At 39.2% G+C, this 25172-nt stretch overlaps 1 long non-coding RNA gene across 1 annotated transcript; it reads right to left on the bottom strand.

Moving 5' to 3' along the window:
- Positions 1-2547: 2547 nt before the first annotated feature.
- Positions 2548-20774, bottom strand: Gm39208. The gene is made up of 3 exons (XR_878961.1): positions 20618-20774; positions 13294-13541; positions 2548-2846 (listed from the first exon to the last, which is right to left on the bottom strand). It is a non-coding gene; the product is annotated as a predicted gene, 39208 (long non-coding RNA).
- Positions 20775-25172: the final 4398 nt, after the last annotated feature.

Below are 25172 nucleotides of genomic sequence, written 5' to 3'. Positions count from 1 at the left end.
GTATTACTAAAACCAAACCTATCCTGGGCTATGATGTTGTGCTTGGGTTTCTTGCCAGATGACCACTGGGAAAGAATCCAGAGGATGGCTTCAGCCACCCTGAGCCCCTGTCTATGCTTAATGTAAATGTTCCTTTGCACATCTCAGAAAGTCTACAATAGCTCAGTGGATATGAAGCTCCTTTGTGTGAGTGAGCACTGGGTGTTACAGGAGTATTGCTGCTATGATCCCAATTGTTTTTATCCTTTGTCATAGAATTCTTAAGTATGTATCAGGTCTTGGGTTAAGGAACATTATCACTTTTTTTGTAGATCTGGCCTAGGAGACAAATTTTTGTTAAGTTATTTTTAAGATGGGTATGTGTTAATTTCTTTAAGTCCTGACATATTTATCTTCAAATTTATTATATATTTAAGAGATTTCTTAAATGTTGATTGAATGGACACAACTTTGTCTCCCTTCATAACTTGGTATTACTACACCTAATCTCAGATACTAAACACAGATGGGAATCTTGGATAGTCTTAACCTTTATATTCTCTGTGTTTTACCGTATTTTCATCTTAATTTCATGTGGTACTGTAGGTCTTTGGAGCATTTATTTTTGTCTTGTTGATAACCTAAAGTCTCTGATTTTGTTAACCTCTTATTCTGTGTTACTTGCTAGAATCCCATCAATTCCTAAAGCAGCAGTAGATACTCTAGTAGATGTTTAGTATATAATATCTATACTATCTCTACTAAAGTCAAATAGATAGATGCATATTTTCATTTTTTTCTGCTTTCTTCACAGACAGGAAAGAACAAGGATTGATATAAGGAAGCTGAAAAGTAGACTTCTAAAAACTCTCCAATAGTTGAAACATCTTTTCTTTCTCTCTCTCTATTTTGTAGACCATGGCTAGAGCTATGGTCATCATACAAACAGAGGGTGCTCTTGTGGTTGGTGACTGACAAAGACACAAACTGAAGATGAATCAGGCACACTGTAGGCACCTGGAACCCAGGTGATGCTGTAGAGCAGCTGAGACATGCCTGAGCTCTTGCAGAAGAGGAAATAGGAAAATGACCCTTCATTGTATGTTAGATGCACTTGTTTTCCAAGACAGTTATTAAGGGGTCTATGAGTTTCTCTGAAGGATTCCTAAAGGACTCATGCCCATATTTCAAAGTCATCATTTCTTTTAAAGGTTTCTGACCTTACTTAAGAACATGAACTCCTTAAAATGAAGAAATTTGACATGTAGAAATTGAATTTATGCCAATGTTGTATTCCTTTACTATTTGAAAAGCATTGTACATAAACTGTTCTATAACTCTAGAACATTTGACAAAACCTTTGTTGGTGTTATTGTCAATGTCAAAGACATTTGACACCTTAAAATTATGAGTTTCTTGATTAGAGGTACAGAGACAGGAAAGAGTTAGAGAATAACATACATAATACATACATACATACATACGTACATAATATATACATACATACGTACATACACACATACATACATACACACATATACACTGTTTTTTTATCTCTCACATTTGGTTTAATTCTCAACAGTGACATTTTTATTTTTTATTTATTTTTTAATAGATATTTTCTTCACTTACATTTCAAATGCTATCCCAAAGGTTCCCTATACCACCCCCACCACCACCACCCTGCTCTTCAACCCACCCACTCCTGCTTCCTGGCCCTGGCATTCCCCTGTACTGGGGCATAGAATCTCAACAATGACATTTTTAAAACATTGCTTCATAACCAGAAAAAGTAGAAATGTTAGCGGCTTCATTAAGTTGCAGACTTTCATAACCAGACAAACCTAACTTAAAGGGGGAAAGGCTTGTTCTGTGTCATCCTTTTAGGGTTTCAGTACATCATGAAGAGAGGGTGCAGCAGAGCATCCTAGCTCGGTGATGAGATCTGGAAGCAGTAGACATAGTGCTCACATTACCTGACTTTCTCATCTACCCCTTTACTCCGTCAGACCTCCAAGTCAATGGATGGTGTTATACCGACTCATGAAAGATCTTTTACCATTAGTGAATCCTTCCTGAAAAGTTTTTCACAGATACCCCTAGGCTGTATCACTCTCTTAGTTACATTTATTCTAGTCAAGAATCACCACCCTTTCTTAATTTGATGTCAGAACACATCTTAATCTATATTTAAATCCTGGCCTTTTAAATTCTCATGATTCTCTCACAATGTAAAATGCATTAGATCCATCTCTAAGAGTCTCTATAGTCTTAACAACTAGAATACTGTTGTAAGGGGCCAAGTGGAATACTCTTAGACTAAAGGAAAATTCTTAACTATAATCAAGTTAACTCTTAACAACACAAGATAAAACCTAGAAAGGGAGAGAATAAATCTTGTACCTCTGTGTCTATTGTCTGAAGCATTTTGGATAGTAGTTTTAATTGCCTTTAATTTTAATTTTAATTTTAATTGACTTTGTCAATACTGTTCTTGATACCTTATGATTGGCACTCTTCATGGTATCTCTCTTGGGTGGTTCCACCCACTGCCCCCTTTTTTCTTTAGCACATGGTTCATCTTCCTAGAATAGCCAACATCCTGAGTTCTCCATTATGTGTTCATCTATCCTTCACAGATTCACTGATTGCCCTCCCAGAGACTTCCTTAAGGCTCTCCTTGACCTGCTGTTACTCATTGCTTACAAAGCCTAAGGTTTCCTTTGGAATCCTTCTTGGTTTTGTGATTCTTGCACTCAGAATGCCTGAAAAAAAAATGACAATCATGTGGACAGTGTCAAGACCAGTTGTGACTTTAAGTAGTAGTGAGGTCATCTTAGGGCATGGATCCAGTAATCTCGGGGTACCTAGAAAAAAAGAAACAATTCCCTAAGTTGCTGGTACATATGGGGTACCCTGGAGCTCTCTTACGAAAACAAAGTCTTTGAAATGAGAGAAAACCTTTATATGCTTGATTCTGAGGTTAGAGAATAGGCCAATTCCTTAGATACTTTCAGGTAATTTTCCTACTGTCCTGATGACTTTTTAATATCCACACTCTTGTTAACAATGGCATCTTTCTTGGTACCCAAATTAGTGCAAGGGATAAAGACAGAGTCTTGTATATATTACACAGGTGCTCTGTCGCTAAGCAATACCTCCACCTTTGGCTCCACTTTAAACGTGTTTGTCATTTGGACAAAGTGCAAGTTTTCAAACATTTTTAGTTTACCTTGGGACTTTTAATTGCACCTATAAATCTTGCAAAAAAGGCAGCTATTAATGTCCATATGATAGCTTTAATGTAGCTTCGTAATTTAGTCCCTCATAATATTTAATCTATAACCTGCAATTGTTGTTCCCACAAGATCTCAGGACATTGGCAAAATGTTGACAATTATCAGATGGAATATGAATGGCTGTAATCCATTTCCCTTTGTCTCTCATCAGAAACACCATAAGCACATCTTTTATACACGCAGTGTCTGTGAGCATGCTGGTTTTCTGAGCTCCTTCCAGGACCACTCATTAAGCTCAGCTTACAATATGCTGGACTCTCTCTAGTCCACTTCACTATCTTGTGAATCTCACCCACAAACTACTAAGGGCATCAGAACCATACTGAGTCACAGCATTGGCCTTATTTTCTGAACTAATTTTCTCTCTCAGGTTTTTTTTTGTTTGTTTGTTTTCATTTTTTGTTTTTTGTTTTTTTGGGTTTTTTGTGTGTTTGTTTTTTACTAAATGGCAGAGTACCTAAGAGAGACACATTAGGGAAGGCAATGTTTATTCTGCTTCACAGTTTCAGAGTTGGGGGAGTGTTATCAGGGTGAGGAGGACATGACACAATGGAGCTATTTGCATCATGGCCAGGATCAGAAATAATACACAGCTGTCTGACTTCCTTCTTTTTCCCTTTATTCTATCTGAGTCCCCACTGTCTGTTATAAGGCCCTCAAGAATAATAATGTCATATTTTTTTAAATAAAGCTTTGCTTGAAGAGTTTTTTAAAAAATACCAACTTCAGTTTGGCCAGTCAAGCCAGTGAAGTACAGGTTCGAGCCTGTATACAGACGTCCTGTTTTCTCTGAAGCATTTGGTGCCTTGAACCCAGAACCTTGCAAGGCTCAACAAGTGTTCTGTCCCTGAGCCACACCCAAGCACTTTACATCTATTTATTTTTGCTTTGAGACAGGGTCTTGTTAAGTTGAGTAGGCTGAACATGGACCACCCTTCTGCTGCCTCCGTCTCCTGAGCAGGAAGGGATTTTTAGGCCTCTTTCACCAGGCCTCCAGAGCTGTGTGCTCTGCCCTCACTTCACTTGAGTAAAGGAGAGAGGAAAACTGCATCGAATCTCTTCATCCAACTAACGACTGTTTTCTCAGATTTCATGGATGAGCAGAGAGTATGGCCTGCAGAGAGGACAAGGAGATTTGACTTCAGTAGGAGAGCCTGAGTTTTGGCAACCAGACAAGTAGAGACTAAGCTTTCTGCCGGCCTGTATAGCACTCTCTCTATTTTATAATCTATCATTTTAAAGTGGCCAGGGAGGAGAGTTTTGTTTGACAGTTCTGCTGATTTCGGATTTCTTATTAATTGCAGAGATAATTATGCTTCTTTAGTGATCTCCAATGATTTTTTTTTCTTTTTAGCAAATAACCGAAGATAAGCTTAAAACATTTTCTGAGAGAGTGAGAATCATTCCAGAAGAAACAGGAGGCACAGTCATCAAGTACCTGAATCAACATGAAGGGAATCCACATTCTCCGAAACACCAGCCACACGGGAACGCTAAAGCTGATGTCATTGGTGGTCTATGACCAGAAGAAAACACAAGCCAAATTCATTTGCTGGACTCAAATCAGTTTGGTAGCTCAGGACTGTCCCCTTGCGATTGCTTCCCTGGGAACATCATGCTAGCCAGGACAGAGTGCCAGGGACCCCAGACAAAGCTGACCACATTGGTTTAGAGAGATTTTAATACCAGGCTCAAAGTTAGAAAGTTTTTTAAGGTCCAGTTGTACAAATGTAATACTCAAGTGCCTGCATTATTTTTCAAACAATTAGGAAGTCTATCTGTGATTATATTTCAATATATTGGCATACTCCATTGACTTGAACATATTTATGCTAACTCTATTTGAGGAAGCAAGAAACTAGGGCATTTCTGTTGCTTTTGTTAAAAGCCCATCAAAATATATATCAAAAAGCAAAATAAAATGAAAACAAAAACGTTAAATAAGCCATAAAGAGGATCATAGCTCTGTTACCTTGTGGATTAAGTCTACCTGACCGTATGCTTTCAACAGGTCTGTTAACTGATCCCAGAGATTGCTTGGTAATAGATGGGGTTTGATCTTATCTGAATGGTTTTTCCTTGGCTACATTTCTCCATTTAAAGTCACTTTCCTAAGAGTGATGTACATTTTGGGCATCTGAGTATATTTGTAGAATAGTAGTTATGGTAACAAGACTAAGTTTACATGTCCGTCCACATCAGCACCATGTACTCAAGATGGATTTCAGCTGCCAAAAAGGTCACTCCAAACTGCTTGCACAAACCTGTCTTTATGCCCTGTTTATTATGCTCCCATGTAGTAGATGTCTTAGGCACTGAAATGCACGGCCATATATCAACAGCTCTCTGGTGGTTCCGAATGTTCTAAACAAGCGCAAGGGTGCACTGAACCTCCCATGTAAACTTTATACAACAGTTTCAGCAGAACTGTAATTATTTACAAAATGATGGCATGAGAAATCTCTGGATTTATATCTTACGTTAAAGTAACTTAGATGGTGTCCGCATAATTCTTGTATTCGTGGTAGGTTTGTAATTTATTTTGCTTTATTTGGGTTGCACTTGATACAACTCTAAGGCTATTTTCATTGAAATTTCAAAAGGAAAACAACAAAGGTATTTAACAGGTTTTTGAAAATGCATGACAGCTAAGTCTGGGATATCTGTGACCCCCACAGAAACTTGATTTATTTTTGGACGTAAACTATTGTAAATTGGTAATATAATGTGAAATCCATATTTTCCTTGAGTTTTTTGCTTTTATGACAAACTAAGGCAAGAAAAAATAGGTCGTTTTAGAAAAATATCTGTAGATACTAAGCCAACTAAATCAGGTGGAATTCAGAACTTCATGTCCCTTTTAAAATTTTGTTCCATGTTCAAACCAGCAAACCTAAGCACAGAGCTCCCTTTGAGGCCAAGGGGACTCCCTGTTTGTACTGGCATCTCAAGGTGGGCATGAAAAAAAGGGTTGAAGTCTCAGAGAATGTGGAAAAATTCTACTTCTGTGGAGATGGCCGTCTTAAATTAAAGTGACATAGTAACATACATGATATGTACTTGATGTTGGCTGTTTTCCTACATGTAAACTCTTTAGTAGCTCACAAAAACATGTTGTCATTTACATACGATGTATATCTACTGTCAAGTCCTCTCCCCATCCCAGGAGAGATCTTAGGGCACTGAGTCCTTCAGTAAAAGTAATGTAATAGGTCTCTCATGGCTTATCTTAGAAGCCAGTTCGATTAATTATGTCTTCCTTTGTCTTTTGACTCTTGTGAAGTTGCTTTTTTTTTTTTTTCCCACCAGAATTCTCAGTTCACATATCAAAATCATCTTGGGTGTATTCTACCGAGACATGTCAGTGAATGTTCAGCCATGTATAATCTGTTATAATTGCTCTCTTATTACTGTCCAGCCTTTAACTATTTCCCCAGCATCATTGTAGAGAAGAAAAAGATTATTATATCGTCTTTCTGCAACAGGAAAATTGAAAAGAGAGCAGTTGCCTAGGTGGTTTTTATTGAAGGCAGAAAGCATGCAGACTTGCAGAGTCAGCATTCTAAGAGCATTCAGTGTTTTGAGCCGGTCATGGCTTTGGGAGTGCCTTCTGACTGAGGAGTATGGAGAGCCTAACAATGGCTGCTGTTCTCTGCGCATCATCAGTGGGGGTAACTCAGGTCGGCTCTCACAGGCTTATTCATTTCCTCAGCTGCTGTCCATGTCACTTATGGAGAATGTTTAGTTTTATTCACCACCAGGAGACATTTTTTTTGGGAATAGCAGAAGTTTGTCAAACCTGGCGTAGCATATTAAACCTACAATGGTGTGGGGCTGGAGAGGCGGCTCCATGGTTAAGTTAGTTCCCAGCACCATCAGGGAGATTATGCTCACAGATACCTCCAGTTCCAAAACATCCGACTCCTGCAGCACTGACACCTGCAGGAGTGTGGTGTGTAACAACTCACAAATCCGCATCAATAAAAATAAGTACATCTTAAAAAAATCAAATCTAAATCCTGAAAAATAACAGAACTTACTATAATTTTAAAAACAGATTTAATTAAAAATACTTTTCTTATGTGGAAAATAAACTGTCCTGCTGAAGAAATGTGATTTGCTGTCCAGTCAAAGCCAGAAGCAGCAGGTGATCACAGAGTTGTTAGAGTTGGGAGCCCTGACCTTTGTCAAACCAAAAGGGAGGAGAGCTGGGCAGTGGTGGCGCATGCCTTTAATCCCAGCACTCGGGAGGCAGAGACAGGTGGATTTCTGAGTTCAAGGCCAGCCTGGTCTACAGAGTGAGTTCCAGGACAACCAGGGCTATACAGAGAAACCTTGTCTCGAAAAACCAAAAAACCAAAAAACAAAAAAAGTTTCCATGGCAGTTCTGTGCTTCATTTAAAAAATATGAAATGGGACAAACACAAGCTTGCACTTAATTGGAAAAACTAGGGGGATAGCCTTTTATATCCCTTAGCCCAATTAACTTAAACATCTTGGGAGATTATCATTTTGTTCATTTTTTTTAAAAAGATTTATTCATTCATTCATTCATTCATTCATTCATTCAATGTATTATAAGTACATTGTAGCTGTCTTCAGACACTCCAGAAGAGGGAGTCAGATCTCATTACAGATGGTTGTGAGCCACCATGTGGTTGCTGGGATTTGAACTCAGGGCCTTCAGAAGAGCAGTCAGTGCTCTTAATGGCTGAGCCATCTCTCCATACCACTTTGCTCATTTTTGTGGTTGATTTTACACAAACTACCCTTCCTCATAAAATGTCACTTGTATAAATTTATTTTGAAGATTAGAGTTGTGTACAAAGGCAAGAGACAATTCCTTGTCTCTTTTGAGTGGAAACAATACTTTAAAGGACAATTTTATGGTATGTCTTACAATTATTAAAGCTTCTCCCTCGTATAATTTAAACAGGTGCAGACAAGAAGGATAGTCTCCACAGGTTTGCATTCACTTTATATTAATTGTTCTAAAAATAAAGTTAATAACAATGAGGGTCAAGAATCACTTCTTTATATTTATAGAGATAATACAGAGAATAGGATGACCAGAGCTAAGCCCTCAAACAGAAGTCTATTGGTGATGTGTCTGTAAGAAGTGATAATTCAGATAGAAGGAATCTATTAAAATGCACTTGAAATTTCAAAATTTTCTGGACAATTAAAAATTTGGGGGGGGGACAATGTCAGATGTTCTAAAGTTAGATTTTGGGAAAGAAGGAGAGCTTTCATTAGCCCAAGAAACTGTCAATTACTCAGTGTGAGAAAGAATACACATAAATGTGGAGGACATGCTAAAAAGAAGAAGACATAGTATCTATCTATCTATCTATCTATCTATCTATCTATCTATCTATCTATCATCTATCTATCATCTGTCATCTGTCTGTCTATCATTATATCACCTCTACTTATCATCTATCACCTATTTACTATTATCTGTCATTTACTATCTATCTATCTATCTATCTATCTATCTATCTATCTATCTATCTATCTATTGTCTATCAATCTACCTATCTACCTACATGTCTCCTTCTCTTAATCGGTGTGCATATATGTGCATGGATATTGCAATATTTGTGTAAGAGGTATATGTACACATGTGTTTTAAGATGCACGCATCTGTGTGAACTAAAGCAAGTTACAAGTGTTCTGTGCTACCACAGTCTGCACTAGGTTTCGAGGCTAGCAGTCAACCTTTCCCAGCAATCTTCCTGTCTTCACCTCTCACAGCACCAGAATTATAAGTGTTCGAGACTACTCTTGGCTCTTTAATGTGGGTGCTGAGATTTGAATTTGTGTCTTCATGCTCATGCAACAAATACTTTTACTGACCCACTCGGTCATCTTACCAGCCCAGAACATAATCTTTTTAAGGAAAAAAACTTCTTTACCCTTTCTGGATAAAACAAACAAAAAACAAAGATCTATGTCAAAACTTTCCATATTTCATCAACTCAGTCTAGGTAGCTGTGGACTGAGGCCCATTATAGCAGGGACGGATAGGGAAAAGAAGTGGGCAGAGAGAAAAGGTGGCTGATTCTCCTCCCCTCAAAGCTTGATCCACCCAGACTACAGTAGCAGCTGCTCAGGAATGGGAAATACCAAGGTAGGAACCATTTCCCCAGGTTAAGACTGCTTCTCTAATGAGAGAAAGCAAGCTGGGGAAGAGATATAGAAAGGTTTTCCAAACTGCTTTCTGGATTTCTAGTAGCTTATCAGAAAGGCTCAATGAGAGAAAGACTGAGTAGATAGGACCTCTCAACTTGATAGTAGAGGGCACTCATTGATCCTATACTGGAGCTAAGTCATCTCCACTCACCATGTTGGAACATGGAAACATCTAGTAGCTCTAGTGAGGATATTTTTACCCCACAAGGCAGCACCAAGAAACTCTGGTTGTTGTTGTTATTGTTGTTGTTGTTTACTTTTTCTGATGTATACTGTCAAGGTATTCAAAAGTTCACACAGGGACCTCATGATATAACAAACCAGGAAAACTCTATACCTCTCTGTGACATGCTCTTGACAGACTACAGCATCAACATGGTTGAGGCAGTGGTTAAAGCCACAGCTATGTTCTTGGATGGTTTCAAAGATGTTGGATTCAGTTTTTAAACTTTCGTGTAAGGATATGGTTGATGTTCAAGTGCAACTAGTCATGGTGAATTCTCCAAGCAGGGATGCCTCTGCAAAGGCAGGCAGGAAGTGGAGTGGCTCTCATCTGTCAATCAGTGTTTCCTTCTAACTTCAGACATAGATGAATGAAAGCCATTCATTTTCCCACAGCTTTCATGAAAGGCGGGACAGTTATGAATTACACTGGCAGAACGTCCACACTACCACTTGTCATAGAAGTCAGTACAACCATCCCAAGAGCCAACTGACATTCATGAGTATCATTCAAATACCTCTCATGCACAAGGGACTCAGTGCCATAATCCAAATCTGGAGCAGGACTGTACTTTGGAGGAGAGGACAGAGTTTGTCATCCTGTGAGATCAGACTGACATGCCCGTAACTATTTTATAAGTCATCATTGGTGAATTGACCAGTTTTCTAAGAGTCGCTAGATTTTGTTGTTGTTTTGAAACAGTCTCACTGTAAAGGCCAGAATGCCTGGAACTCTTAATTCTCCTGTTTCAGTGCTCAGGGAACAGGGATTACAAGTGAGCATCATTTTGTCCAGCTTCTGGCTTGTTCATTCAATCCTGCATACACACCAATTAATCTGAGCCAGTTTCCCAACTTCACTGTATTCCATTTAAAATTATTGTTATTTTTCTGCTCTAGGTTGTTCTGACTAGTTAAAACCTTTGGTCTAGAATGAAAACATCAATGAAAATGTTTCACTTTAAATAAACTTCCTTAGGACCACCACCACTGTTGAGTCCTGTGTCCCACTCCCCTTAACCACTTCCAGCATTCTGAATCACACTGTGGTGATGCTGATGTTCCATCCTAAGCTATACTGAGGTGTGCAAAAGTCCAGGTGAAGGCACTTTTAATGTGGTGACCATCACAGTGCTCCACACTATAGAATATAAAGATTTTTCTTGAAAAAAAAATCTAAGCCAAATGATTATAATTTTGCTGTGGAGTCACCAGAGTCTACCATGCTATTAACCAGTCCTACTGGTGTACACATTTCTTTGCAAGCATTTGCTGAGATAGTGTAAATTACTTAACTACAGCAGCAGCATACTTTCTCTCCCTTAATCTTGATCTGATCCCCGAGGGGCTATTTATTACAGATATATACAACTTGTCATTGGAAGTGAAGTTAATGTAATTTGACACAAGTAGCTCACATTGTTTAATGTGTTCCAGAAAGTTAGCAAATTTAGTTCAGTGGGTACGCACATGGTCTTCTGCCTGAGAAGCAGCAAGGAAGGAGCAAGGCCAGGGGTGGGGGCAGATATTAAACACTGCTCACTGTAGGTGGCCAATTAATACACTGTGTCCATGCTGGAACAAATCCTTCCTCTGTATACATAAAACATATAATCTCTTATCTGCTTAGGCATTATCAAATATTTTAGCAAATCCTAGTAACTTCAAACACAGGTTTAATGGAATGCAGAACATAATCTGGTTGAGAAGGTTTCAAGAGAACTACTTTGCAATGCCATTATAATCTTATCCCATGTGGAAAGATGTCTGACTTGGCAAAACACGACATGCATGAAAACAACACATAGCTCCGGCCTTTCCAAACTCGGAGCCACAAATCATGAAAAGATTCACCGTGATTCTTTCAAAGCTGAGGGTACAGTTATGGGCCTGGTTCTCAACATTTGGTTACCAGATCATATTAATATGAGGAGAAATTCTAATAGATGACCACATCATATTAACAGCACAATTCAGCTGGGATTTGTGCCAGGATTAATTCAACATTGTGGTTTATATCTCATCATCAAGTTAGAAGCAATACAATTAATTAGACCACAAGCATGGAAAAAATCGAAACCAACATAACCAGTAATATAGCCCTGACTAAACTCCAGTTTTCACACATACATTGACTCTAAAAATGGATCCATGTCTCCCTCAGTGAGGCTATCTTAAAAACATTCCCTGGATGGCTGGGATATATTTTAAGCATCTTTTCCTTCTTTATATAGGATTCCACCCAGCCCCTTGGGGTGGTTTAGATGTAGGATCATCAAGAGGGTAGAGTGAAGGAACTTTCCTTTTTAGAGCTAGGCAGAGACAGCACAAAGCCACAGAGAAGGCAGCTAGGGAGAGGCAAGAGAAAGTACACCCTGGGGACAGCTCTTCCCTAAAGGAAAGAAGGCTTTAGATGAACTTGACTTACAAGTGTTCTCCTGTCACCAAGAACACACACAGCCAAAGGGCAAGGTTATGTTTTCAGGACAGTGATGTGCCTGGAGGGTTTGCTTAGCTTAGGATATCTAGCACCTGGAGTGATGTGGGACACTTCCTTCTAATTGTATATGGTAAGCAAAGATTCAGAATATTTATAGAACAACCTTGGGAAGAACATTACTGGGTTGTAGGAGCATGCTCAGACCAGAAAATTCATCTTCTTTGAAAAATTGTCCAGTGGGCCTCTGACCCTATATGACTTAGGGAAGGTATGCTTTTGACCTTCTGGGACCAATGAGCATGTCAAGTCAGTACAGCCTGGGGATGGATTTTCTTTCTTACTTTTTGTCAGTGACTGACATTTTTTTACCTGACCAATAGCTGTGCTGAGCACCTGAAGTTTCCAAGATTTTAATCTCTGGCAAGACACTGTTGCAGGAATCTTGCTGCTGTTTGGAGTAACAGTCTACTGGTGTAGAGACTATCTTCAGGAAGAAACTATTTTACAATCATTTGCCACCCAGCCTGTGTGCAAGTACTACTGGCTTGCTCTACGCTTGTGGGCAGACACAGAAAAGAGGCCTGTGTATTATATTTTAGACGGTGCACAGCCAGGCTGGTGTAGGTTCCTTTTTCTGATTTATGGGAAAGCCTTGAAGCAGTCAGTATTTCCTCTTATTAAAATTGATATAGGAATGTCCCAAGCTTTAAGTCAGGAGGCACTTCTTTCCTTTATATTCTATACAATGTAAGGGAAATAAATTATAGTACTCCACTATTTATATTCTCTGCATACACTGTCACAGAAGTTTCCAGGCATTCCACATTAGTTAATAGATGCTATGAGGTCTGATCTTAAAGATTTGTGGTTCTTGTAAACTTACCCTTTATTCAGGCATCCAGTCCCTGCACCTCGTGTTACTTATTTTTCTTTGGGAGCAAGGGCACATTGTAGAGGTAGCACTAAGTCCTTGATGGAAACACATGTACCCTAGTGGGTACCACCAGAAAATGGGCAAGGTGTGAGAGATGTTGACTACTGCCAAAGTGCCTATGAGAAAAATCTCATTTTCTTCTATTGGGTTCTGAAAAGTAAGATCCTGTGTTACTGTCCAATCCACTGTTTGACTCTCTACCTTCTGTTAGCGATTGATCTCACCTGGCTGAGGAGAGGGACACTCAAGAAAGGAGATGTTATCAAGAGGAGTTCCACCAGTCCACTGAGCTGCATTCTTCTTGCTCCTAACAGGGTTTAAGTATCTACCTCCAAAGTCCACACAAGCCCTGCAGAAGCACACAAGACCTTCTGTGGGGTATTTAATCTGCATTTCAAGTATCAGCTGGTGTCTGGTCTGCTGAAAAGCTTTCCAGTTGCAATCTTGTTCTACAGAAGTATATGCAGAGAGCCTGCAAAATGTAAACAAAACCAAGAATCATAAGGATATTCAACACTTTAAACTTAAGAAATTATTTTGGCTGTATGATTCTGATTAAGGTTTCTAGATTAAAAAGAAAATCGCTCAGTGTAAGTGATGGTTTATTTAAAGTCAATGATTTTCAAGTAACATTCCTGAGGTCCTCAACAGGTAGTCAGGCAAGACGAGGAGGGTATAGAGAGAATTGATCAGATTCTGAAACTGTGGCTATTGCTTTCCTTAACGTTCATCATAAGACATCAAGAGAGGAAAGTTCGGAATCACCATCTACAGCAGTGGACTTACTTTATTTCCAAATCAGACTTAAGGACATGAATAAAAATATTCCCAGCAAGCATCATGAGAAGATAAATTTGTAAGTAGACTGGAGAAAAAGACAATAAATAAGGGTATTTATGATGACTTCATGTTTCACTGGATGTAAACATAATAAATACATTTTCACTGGGGAAGAACATAAATGATGGAGAAATGTTTTTAAACAACCTATAGATCTAGGCATGTAGAAGTAAGACATACTCAGTGCATGTGAGGTATGCTTGTGTGTGTGTGTGTGTGTGTGTGTGTGTGCACTTTCGTGTGTGTGTGTGTACAGAGAGGACAATCGTGATGTTGTTCTTCAGGCACTGTCCACTGCTTGTGTTGAAACAGCTTCTCTCATTGGCCAGGCACTCAGTAAGTAGGTGGGGCTCCTGAATATCTGCCTCCCCAGTGTTGGGATTGCATGCACAAAGCACCACACACAGCCTTTTAAAGTGGGTCCTGAGCTTCAAGTCCAGAAGAGAGCTCATCATGTAAACTCATTTGCCCTGCTAGCCCACAGCCTCACATTGATCCCTGAAACCTTCTATGGAAGGGAGAACCAACTGACCTCTGACCTCTACATGTACCCAGTGGCACATGGGTATATTGTATGTGCTCTCTCCCCACCCTTCTCTCTCTCTCTCTCTCTCTCTCTCTCTCTCTCTCTCTCTCTCTCTCTCTCTCTCACACACACACACACACACACACACACAGACACATACACACAGACACACAGACACACAGACACACACAGACACACACTAATACCACTTACAAAAATCTTTACTTAAGAAGGAAATAAAAGAGAAAGCAGTACTTTATTGGTCTACAATTTGAAGAGAGTTGTTCTGGTCAGGACCTTTACAGGTTCAGCCCCCTTTCTGTTTCCATTTTACATGGGGACAATATTTGTTTCAAAGCATGACAATAATAGCTCAAAGTCCCTGGAAATTGAATCTTCGTTAAGAATGTTACTCACACTGGTCTACCTTTCATTTTCCTAATGTCTTTTCCATGATCTCTCTGACAAAATAGTTATAAAATAAATAAAAAGCAATTTCTACTGTGAGAAGAAAGGCCAAATAATCAGTTAGGAAAGAATTGTCTTAATGAACTGCCAAGCCTCAGCTGGACTTCCCAATGTAAACTAAAAGAAAATGCCCACAGCTTCTGCTAAATTAATTCCTATTGCACATGCTGAGCCAAAGGTTATCTAGTTTGTCTGAAGTCTTTAAAAAAGGCATGATTACCCAACCATAGGCCACAGGAAATGGGCTTGGGAGATGGGGTGGGTAGATGAACACAAATCTGAGTGTCAAGGTCTACTAGGATTTTCTCCAAATGTATTTTAGATTATGTACGTGGAGTTATTGGATCTATCTACAGCTCAGAGCTACTGAAGGCATTCAAAACCAGTGGGATAGAAACTGGCCCATTATGCAATGTAGGAATTAAACCCATCAGCTTGATGGTAGGGATGCAGTCTCTCCTTTCCTCCTAACCAAAAATGGGCATGACAGTAAACTGTTACTTAACGAGTTAATTTTGAATACATTGTCTTCCTTTATTCCTTCCTCTCAGGGTTGGATACCTGCTCTCCTACTTACCTCCAAAGCATGTTTAAAATCACCTATGACATGGAGAAATCATCTGTAACATGGCCTCTTTGTGTGTTTCTTCCTTAATGCTGTCATTGCGAAGGGAACCTTTTTTTTTTTCTATGCTTGCAGTGAAGTCATAGTTAAACAACTCTGATTATTGATTGAGTTAGCAGACAGAATAAATAAATAGGAAGAGAATAAAGGTACCCCTGTTGGGTATTGTCATATATTGACAGACAACAGGACCCTTCTGTCTGTTCGTTATGTGTCTGTTTGTAGGACAGTAGACTCAAGATGACCAGGAGTCCTTATTTAGCTATAGCAGTTAAAACACCTGCTACCAACACCCCTCTCAGCCTTGGTGCATTATTTAAGAGAATTATGGCCCACAGCCTAAAGCATTCCTTCTAGGTAAAGGATCATTAAGGGTTAATGACCCCATCCATTCCTGGAGGCCAAGACTTATTTCTCATCAGCCTCCCCCCTTGGAATCCTGAAACCCATGATTATTGTTTAATTTAAACACAATCTACCATGCTTGCAGAATGTTCTTATCTTTGTCCTTAAAACATAACGAGCACATTTCAGTGAATGTAATCAGCTGTTTATGTATCAGCCGCTTCTTGGAAATAACAGGAATTGCGTCTCTCATTTCATAGAATTTGCAAACAGTTTCCTAAGAGGTCAGCGCCCACTGGTTCTTTCCTCCATGGGTTGACACATGTGTACTGTGTGTTTAGGGTTACATATTTTAAAATTAGCAACCAAGGAAATGTTTCACCTCAGTGTCCCCTCTCCTGACACTTTGTTCTCGGCACAGACTTGAAACAGGGAAAGCCACTGGTCTAGACTGTCCGGTGATAGCCCGGCTCACGTTTCTTCTGGCTATTTGATAATGATTTTAGAAATACCTTGGAATTTTAAAATTCAATGACATTAAATGTACCATGGATTTTTCGAAAGTTTCACTTTGAAAATACTTACTGCTGCACAAAACTTTGTTACATTTCTTTAGTCTACTTGCTAATCCCCTGATTAGGCAGCTCATACTTGGAGGAGCCAAGGAAAAAAAAATCACTGTGCCCGCCAAAGGTAAATAGACCGTGGATGTCTTTCAAAATTCTGGTTTTTTTCTTTTTTCTCAATAGCTTTTATTTTTGTTTTCTGATAAAAATAAATGATGTAGACTAACAAGCCACTCATTGATCTTTGACCTCTTTGGCAACATCAAAAGCATTTTAAAAGCCAATTAGTGGAAATACAGAGAAAAGGTCATTTTATTACGGCACTCAACATTACAACGTACATAGATTCATACCCCATGGCTTTCATTAGAAAAATAAAAAGGAAAATACTTCCATCATAAAGCAGATAGATATTTGCACGCACAGACATCTCTCTCATTCTCAGACTTAATACAATGGCTTCCTGAACACAACTGGCACGTGGAGCCACTGTGATTGTGGTCTTCATCATCTCCTTATATGGGCCAGAGACAGCTCTGATAAATGATGTGGACTGATAATCCCCAGGCTAATTTTAGCCACTGGCTTTAATTGCTTTCTTAAAACTACTTTTGATGGGACTGTTTCAGAAGATGTAATCCATAAAAGATTAAAGATTTGCATTTAGTTTTTTTCTATCTTTTCTTCTCTGGTCCTGTTGGTGGCAATCTGGAGAACAGAGGAGAGAGTTAAAACCAAGGGCACAGAAGACCACAGAGCTGAATACAAATCTTCAGAAATTAAAATTAAAACAATTATTCCATCGAATAATTACTCATTATGTTTTTAATTAAGTTCATAAATGGCATGTGCGTGAGTGTGTGTGAGTGAGTGTGTGTGTGAGTGTGTGTGTGAGTGTGTGTGTGTGTGTGTGTGTGTGTGTGTGTGTGTGTAGATGCTAGGACTTGAACCCAGACTTTGTACATTCTGGGCAAAGAGCTTTACTGTTGAGCTACACCCTCAGCCTCCTCTCTCTCTCTCTCTCTCTCTCTCTCTCTCTCTCTCTGTGTGTGTGTGTGTGTGTGTGTGTTTATGATTTGGGGAACCTGCAGTATTGAAGCACTGGGGTAGCCATGCCTAGGACAATACAATGAAATAAAAGCACAGTTGATGCTCTAGAAAGTTGCAGTGTCTCCTTGAACGCCACACTCTTGTAAGTCATCTTATACTTTATGCTTGGTTACGATGTCCTTTAGCCTGCTCCATTAGAGATGGTAGAAATTTTAATAACAAAAATATTCTGCAATTAAAAGACCAATATTTAAAAATGGGACCAGTCAGTTCTCTAAGCATGATATATTTCATATTTTCATATGCATATTATGCAAAATAAACAGGTATATAACAGGAAAGCCACCCCAAACCCACTAGAACAAAAATCTAAGTACATTCTGAAATGAAGCATAATACTGTAATGTAAAAAATATGTGGTACTGGCAGAATAAAGCCATCAAGGTCACTTGTAACACACAAGCTCAGGTACTGAAAAACTGTATCAGACTTTGATTTTGAGAATAGGAATTTGCAGCTCTTTCCTGAATGCTTTTTCCTTTAAACTACAAACAGACTCCAGTCATAAGAACCAGATGCTGGTGTCTTTCTTGTTCAGCTGAAGTTATCAATATCGAGTTTGAAAGACCCAAAACATTTGTGTGAGAACTTGACTATGTCTGTAATCAGGTCATGCTCACCTGACATGGGAGCCAAGGTCTGTTAATGCCTTTGAAACAGAAAAGAAGTCAAGGCCATTCTGATCACATTTTTTTTCTCTTTAACTCTTTTAAGTTGAAAAATTATTTGTTTGAAATTTCACATGCTTGGGCAGCACCCAAACTCCCTGAGTGTTTTCAAACTGCTGGCATTCAGAGGATATACCTTTTACACTCTGGTCAGTTCTGTTGACTGCTTGATCTATTTGATGGAGTGCAGTCAGTGGTCAAAAGCACTAGGGCTGCCCCTAAACTGTCTTCTGTGGTCAGGGCAGCCCCAAAGTTACTTGTCTACAGATAAAACCAACATGGTGGTAGTGATGCAGTCACATCGAGTGCTCACAGGTTCTCAATCTCCTCGCTGACCTTCTCTTCAGCATCAAAATAGTCTGTGTACTGCTTCTTCCAATTCACTTCAAGTATTCTACATAAAGTCCCTTCATTCTCATGACAATAATGTACAAATATTTATGCACTTGATTTAAGGCTTCTATAATTCACAAAAGTAAATTCAGAGAATGAGTAATTAACTTCAAAACCACATTTGACCCCAAGAATTCACATATTGGGATAGAATTTATGAAAAAAATGCCAACTATTTGTTAATCTTCTGATGTAATGCATGAAGCAGAGAACATAATTAAGTGTTCTCTGTATAGCAAATATGTGTGCCTATATTACCTAGACTTCACTGCTATTCATAATTTTAATCTTATAAATAGGTAAGTGTCCTGGAAGTATTAGCTCTGTGGTGGTGGACAGAGCAGTGGTCCAGGCTTAGTCTATCTATGACTTCAGTGGAGACAAGCTCATAAATGAGTGTAAACAAACAAATAATTAAATGGGAAGAGAATATATCTAATGAAGAAAATAGGGCAGACTAAGGTTTGTTTTTCTTTATAGGTGGTATTATGGTTTGATATATGTGTCGATTTAAGTAGACCATACGGTGGCCAAATATTTGCTTAGACACCCCTTTAGTTATGGTCATGATGGTGTTTTATGGGGAAATTAGCTTTGGATTAGCTAACGGACTGAACAAAGCAGGGTGCTCTTCCCAGGTATCTAAGGATACACACGAGAATTCTAAACTGCCCCATCGGTCAAAGGAGAAAGCACGGGATGAGTGGAGATATTTTGAACTAAATTAAAACAAGAGCACAGTATGATAAAATGTGTTGTAATGTTTTAACATTTAAGACAATGCAATATTTAGAAGAAAAATTACAATTGTAAATGTTTATATTAGAGATCATGGATGCTTAAAATCAATTGTTTTAGATTTTTCACCTTACAATGGAGGAAACAGAGAATTTAAAAATTAAACTCAGAGATTAGAGAAGGAGGAAAGAAGAGCGGCAATCAGTAAAACAGACAATGAACCAAGAATGGGTATGAGTGGAACTAAACCCAGTTCCTTGAAGCCAATATCAGAAATGAAAGGGGCTCTTCGTTGTATGGACTACAGAAACTTAATTTATAGTAATAAATTAATAACTACAAATATTTTTTGTGCTTAGATTTAAAAACAAAAACATTCTTTGAAATGAAAAAAAATACTCATGGTGACTAGAGAAGATACAAAAATATTGAATCCTCCTCCTCTCTCTCTCTCTCTCTCTCTGTTTCTCCCTGTCCCTTTGTCTCTGTCTTTCTGTCTCTGTCTTTCTGTCTCTGTGTGTGTGTGTGTGTGTGTGTGTATGTGCCTGCCAAATGTGTGTACTTATGTGTATATGCCTGCTATGGGTGTGTATGCCTGCTATGGGTGTGTATGCATGTGTGCCAACCATGTGTATATACTGTGTATGTGTGTATGTACCTGTGTGTGCCTGTCATGTGTGTATACATGTGTATGTGTGTGCACATATATAGAGGCCAAAGTTTGACATGAGTCATTTCACACTCTTGCTTTTCATCTTAGTGTAGAAATAGGATCTCTCGCTAAACCTAGACCTTACTAACTCATCCAGACTGGCTGATAGCCAACCCCAGTGATCCTCCTGCTTCTGACTTCCCAGAACTGGACTTATAGGTGTGCACTGCCCCATTAAATGTGAGTGTTTTTTTCCTGTGAGTGCTAGAGATCTAGACTCAGGTCCTTATCTCTGAACATCAAGTATTTTAATAATGGAACCACTGTCAGCATTAGAAGAAAATGAATCATTAATACCTTTGAAGAAACTAGACAGTTATAATACAAGAAATCAGCAGCTCAAGTTCAGTAATATGTAAAAGTAATTATAACAGACCATTATAGAATACTATATTGTGGAAATGTAAAATTGCATATGATTAAAGCCAACAATGCCATGCATCGTATTGAAGGGGAAATAAGATTGTCTCGACTGGTTATAGAAAAATCATTATCACAACCTAATATTATTCATAATAGAAATTCTCAAACCAGGAACAATAGAAGCAAACTCTTACCCTTCAAGAAGAGGACACCTGTGTAGCACTGTCAATCACTGTGCTGCTCAGTGGTGCAAAAGCACAGCTCTTTCCTCTGCACAGGATACCTGATGTCAGCATGTTCCATGGCCCAGAGGCCATCAAAACTGGCAGGATCCAGCAACAAAAATGCAATAAGAATCATCTAGAAATAAAGAGGGCATGTTTTGAATCTGAAATGTCCCTCTGCAAGCTCATTGTGATTTTTTTTTCCAGCTGGTGGCGTGATTGTGAGAGGCCATGTTACCTTAGGTAGGTGGAACTTAGCTGGAGGAAGCAGGTCATTAAGGACAGATCCACCTGAAATGAAAACCTAACGGTTCTTTGGAAAGACATTTGGATGGCGCTTTGCTAGAGCAAACATGTGAAGGATCATTTAAAGTGGTCATAGGTGTGAAAGGCTAAGGCAGACTTGTGAAGGAACATTTCAGTGAAGCAGACATAGGCAAGAGGATGTTCTGCTAAAGCAATCATGTGAAAGGACACGTGATGAAGGATTCTTTGCTAACAATATGCATGTATTGGTCAGCCTTGCATTGTGTAGTTGAGCTGAATTTGTCAGGACTCCATAGAAAGAAACACACCAAAAAACTTCTGGTGGTGTGCTGCAGTTTGTTGCCCGCTTCCTCTGACTCAGAGTGATTGGATACGTGTGCTGAGCAAGAAACATACTGACGCAAGGCACATGATGTTTGGAGAGTATAAATAGGACTCCAAAGAATGATGGAGACAGAGCTTGGCTTGCTGGTACAGCTAGCTGTGCAAGCTTGTAGGTCTCGAGTCTTTCCTGATCTTCGCTTCCCTGAGAAGCACAGCCAAGAACTTTTCCTGATGTTCCTCCTGATCCCTCCTGCTGACTGAGCCAAGGCTAAGGCCTGGCTTTTCTCTGCTTGGTCATGTCACCACTGTTGCTAACCTGACTCTACCAAGCTGGACTGCTGGTGTATTCCTGAAGTGTTTGTGAATGGATCCATCTGCCATTGCTAACCTGTAAACCGAACTGCTGATACCCAAACAACACAGATAGGAGTTGCTCCAAAGAACCTTTCTAAACAGGTCCACTTCCCCCATCCATCCCCCATCCCACCCAGTATCCTTTCCTTTCCACTACCTCTGATGAGTGATGGGCTACAAGAGAGGTTAAAGTGTTTAAGAAACATCATCAAAAATCAGATTTGAAAAATCTACCCAACGTGGCTTATACATAATGGGTAACTGCTTCTTTTTTTTTTCTTTTTTTTGTTTTCTTAGTTTCTTTTTTTTTTTTCCATTTTTTTATTAGGTATTTAACTCATTTACATTTCCAATGCTATACCAAAAGTCCCCCATATCCACCCACCCCCACTCCCCTGCCCACCCACTCCCCCTTTTTGGCACTGGTGTTCCCCTGTACTGGGGCATATAAAGTTTGCAAGTCCAATGGGCCTCTCTTTCCAGTGATGGCCGACTAGGCCATCTTTTGATATATATGCAGCTAGAGTCAAGAGCTCCGGGGTACTGGTTAGTTCATAATGTTGTTCCACCTATAGGGTTGCAGATCCCTTTAGCTCCTTGGCTACTTTCTCTAGCTCCTCCATTGGGAGCCCTATGATCCATCCATTAGCTGACTGTGAGCATCCACTTCTGTGTTTGCTAGGCCCCGGCATAGTCTCACAAGAGACAGCTACATCTGGGTCCTTTCAATAAAATCTTGCTAGTGTATGCAATGGTGTCAGCGTTTGGATGCTGATTATGGGGTGGATCCCTGGATATGGCAGTCTCTACATGGTCCATCCTTTCATCTCAGCTCCAAACTTTGGCTCTGTAACTCCTTCCATGGGTGTTTTGTTCCCAAATCTAAGGAGGGGCATAGTGTCCACACTTCAGTCTTCATTCTTCTTGAGTTTCATGTGTTTAACAAATTATATCTTATATCTTGGGTATCCTAGGTTTGGGGCTAATATCCACTTATCAGTGAATACATATTGTGTGAGTTTCTTTGTGAATGTGTTACCTCACTCAGGATGATGCCCTCCAGGTCCATCCATTTGGCTAGGAACTTCATAAATTCATTCTTTTTAATAGCTGAGTAGTACTCCATTGTGTAGATGTACCACATTTTCTGTATCCATTCCTCTGTTGAGGGGCATCTAGGTTCTTTCCAGCTTCTGGCTATTATAAATAAGGCTGCTATGAACATAGTGGAGCATGTGTCCTTCTTACCTGTTGGGGCATCTTCTGGATATATGCCCAGGAGAGGTATTGCTGGATCCTCCGGTAGTACTATGTCCAGTTTTCTGAGGAACCGCCAGACTGATTTCCAGAGTGGTTGTACAAGCCTGCACTCCCACCAACAATGGAGGAGTGTTCCTCTTTCTCCACATCCACGCCAGCATCTGCTGTCACCTGAATTTTTGATCTTAGCCATTCTGACTGGTGTGAGGTGGAATCTCAGGGTTGTTTTGATTTGCATTTCCCTGATGATTAAGGATGTTGAACATTTTTTCAAGTGCTTCTCTGCCATTCGGTATTCCTCAGGTGAGAATTCCTTGTTCAGTTCTGAGCCCCATTTTTTAATGGGGTTATTTGATTTTCTGAAGTCCACCTTCTTGAGTTCTTTATATATGTTGGATATTAGTCCCCTATCTGATTTAGGATAGGTAAAGATCCTTTCCCAATCTGTTGGTGGTCGTTTTGTCTTAATGACAGTGTCTTTTGCCTTGCAGAAACTTTGGAGTTTCATTAGGTCCCATTTGTCAATTCTCGATCTTACAGCACAAGCCATTGCTGTTCTGTTCAGGAATTTTTCCCCTGTGCCCATATCTTCAAGGCTTTTCCCCACTTTCTCCTCTATAAGTTTCAGTGTCTCTGGTTTTATGTGAAGTTCCTTGATCCACTTAGATTTGACCTTAGTACAAGGAGATAAGTATGGATCGATTCGCATTCTTCTACACGATAACAACCAGTTGTGCCAGCACCAATTGTTGAAAATGCTGTCTTTCTTCCACTGGATGGTTTTAGCTCCCTTGTCCAAGATCAAGTGACCATAGGTGTGTGGGTTCATTTCTGGGTCTTCAATTCTATTCCATTGGTCTACTTGTCTGTCTGTATACCAGTACCATGCAGTTTTTATCACAATTGCTCTGTAGTAAAGCTTTAGGTCTGGCATGGTGATTCCGCCAGAAGTTCTTTTATCCTTGAGAAGACTTTTTGCTATCCTAGGTTTTTTGTTATTCCAGACAAATTTGCAAATTGCTCCTTCCAATTCGTTGAAGAATTGAGTTGGAATTTTGATGGGGATTGCATTGAATCTGTAGATTGCTTTTGGCAAGATAGCCATTTTTACAATGTTGATCCTGCCAATCCATGAGCATGGGAGATCTTTCCATCTTCTGAGATCTTCCTTAATTTCTTTCTTCAGAGATTTGAAGTTTTTATCATACAGATCTTTCACTTCCTTAGTTAGAGTCACGCCAAGATATTTTATATTATTTGTGACTATTGAGAAGGGTGTTGTTTCCCTAATTTCTTTCTCAGCCTGTTTATTCTTTGTATAGAGAAAGGCCATTGACTTGTTTGAGTTTATTTTATATCCAGCTACTTCACCGAAGCTGTTTATCAGGTTTAGGAGTTCTCTGGTAGAATTTTTAGGGTCACTTATATATACTATCATATCATCTGCAAAAAGTGATATTTTGACTTCCTCTTTTCCAATTTGTATCCCCTTGATCTCCTTTTGTTGTCGAATTGCTCTGGCTAATACTTCAAGTACTATGTTGAAAAGGTAGGGAGAAAGTGGGCAGCCTTGTCTAGTCCCTGATTTTAGTGGGATTGCTTCCAGCTTCTCTCCATTTACTTTGATGTTGGCTACTGGTTTGCTGTAGATTGCTTTTATCATGTTTAGGTATGGGCCTTGAATTCCTGATCTTTCCAAAACTTTTATCATGAATGGATGTTGGATCTTGTCAAATGTTTTTTCTGCATCTAATGAGATGATCATGTGGTTTTTGTCTTTGAGTTTGTTTATATAATGGATTACATTGATGGATTTTCGTATATTAAACCATCCCTGCATCCCTGGAATAAAACCTACTTGGTCAGGATGGATGATTGCTTTAATGTGTTCTTGGATTCGGTTAGCGAGAATTTTATTGAGGATTTTTGCATCGATATTCATAAGAGAAATTGGTCTGAAGTTCTCTATCTTTGTTGGATCTTTCTGTGGTTTAGGTATCAGAGTAATAGTGGCTTCATAAAATGAGTTGGGTAGAGTACCTTCTACTTCTATTTTGTGAAATAGTTTGTGCAGAATTGGAATTAGATCTTCTTTGAAGGTCTGATAGAACTCTGCACTAAACCCATCTGGTCCTGGGCTTTTTTTGGTTGGGAGACTATTAATAACTGCTTCTATTTCTTTAGGTGATATGGGACTGTTTAGATGGTCAACTTGATCCTGATTCAACTTTGGTACCTGGTATCTGTCCAGAAATTTGTCCATTTCATCCAGGTTTTCCAGTTTTGTTGAGTATATTTGAAAAGGTCTTTTGCATCGCCT

Source organism: Mus musculus, chromosome 8 (genome assembly GCF_000001635.26).
Source record: "Mus musculus strain C57BL/6J chromosome 8, GRCm38.p6 C57BL/6J".
Classification (NCBI taxonomy): domain Eukaryota; kingdom Metazoa; phylum Chordata; class Mammalia; order Rodentia; family Muridae; genus Mus; species Mus musculus.
Note: the sequence above shows the minus strand (reverse complement) of the source record. Positions and strands in the feature narration are given on the sequence as shown.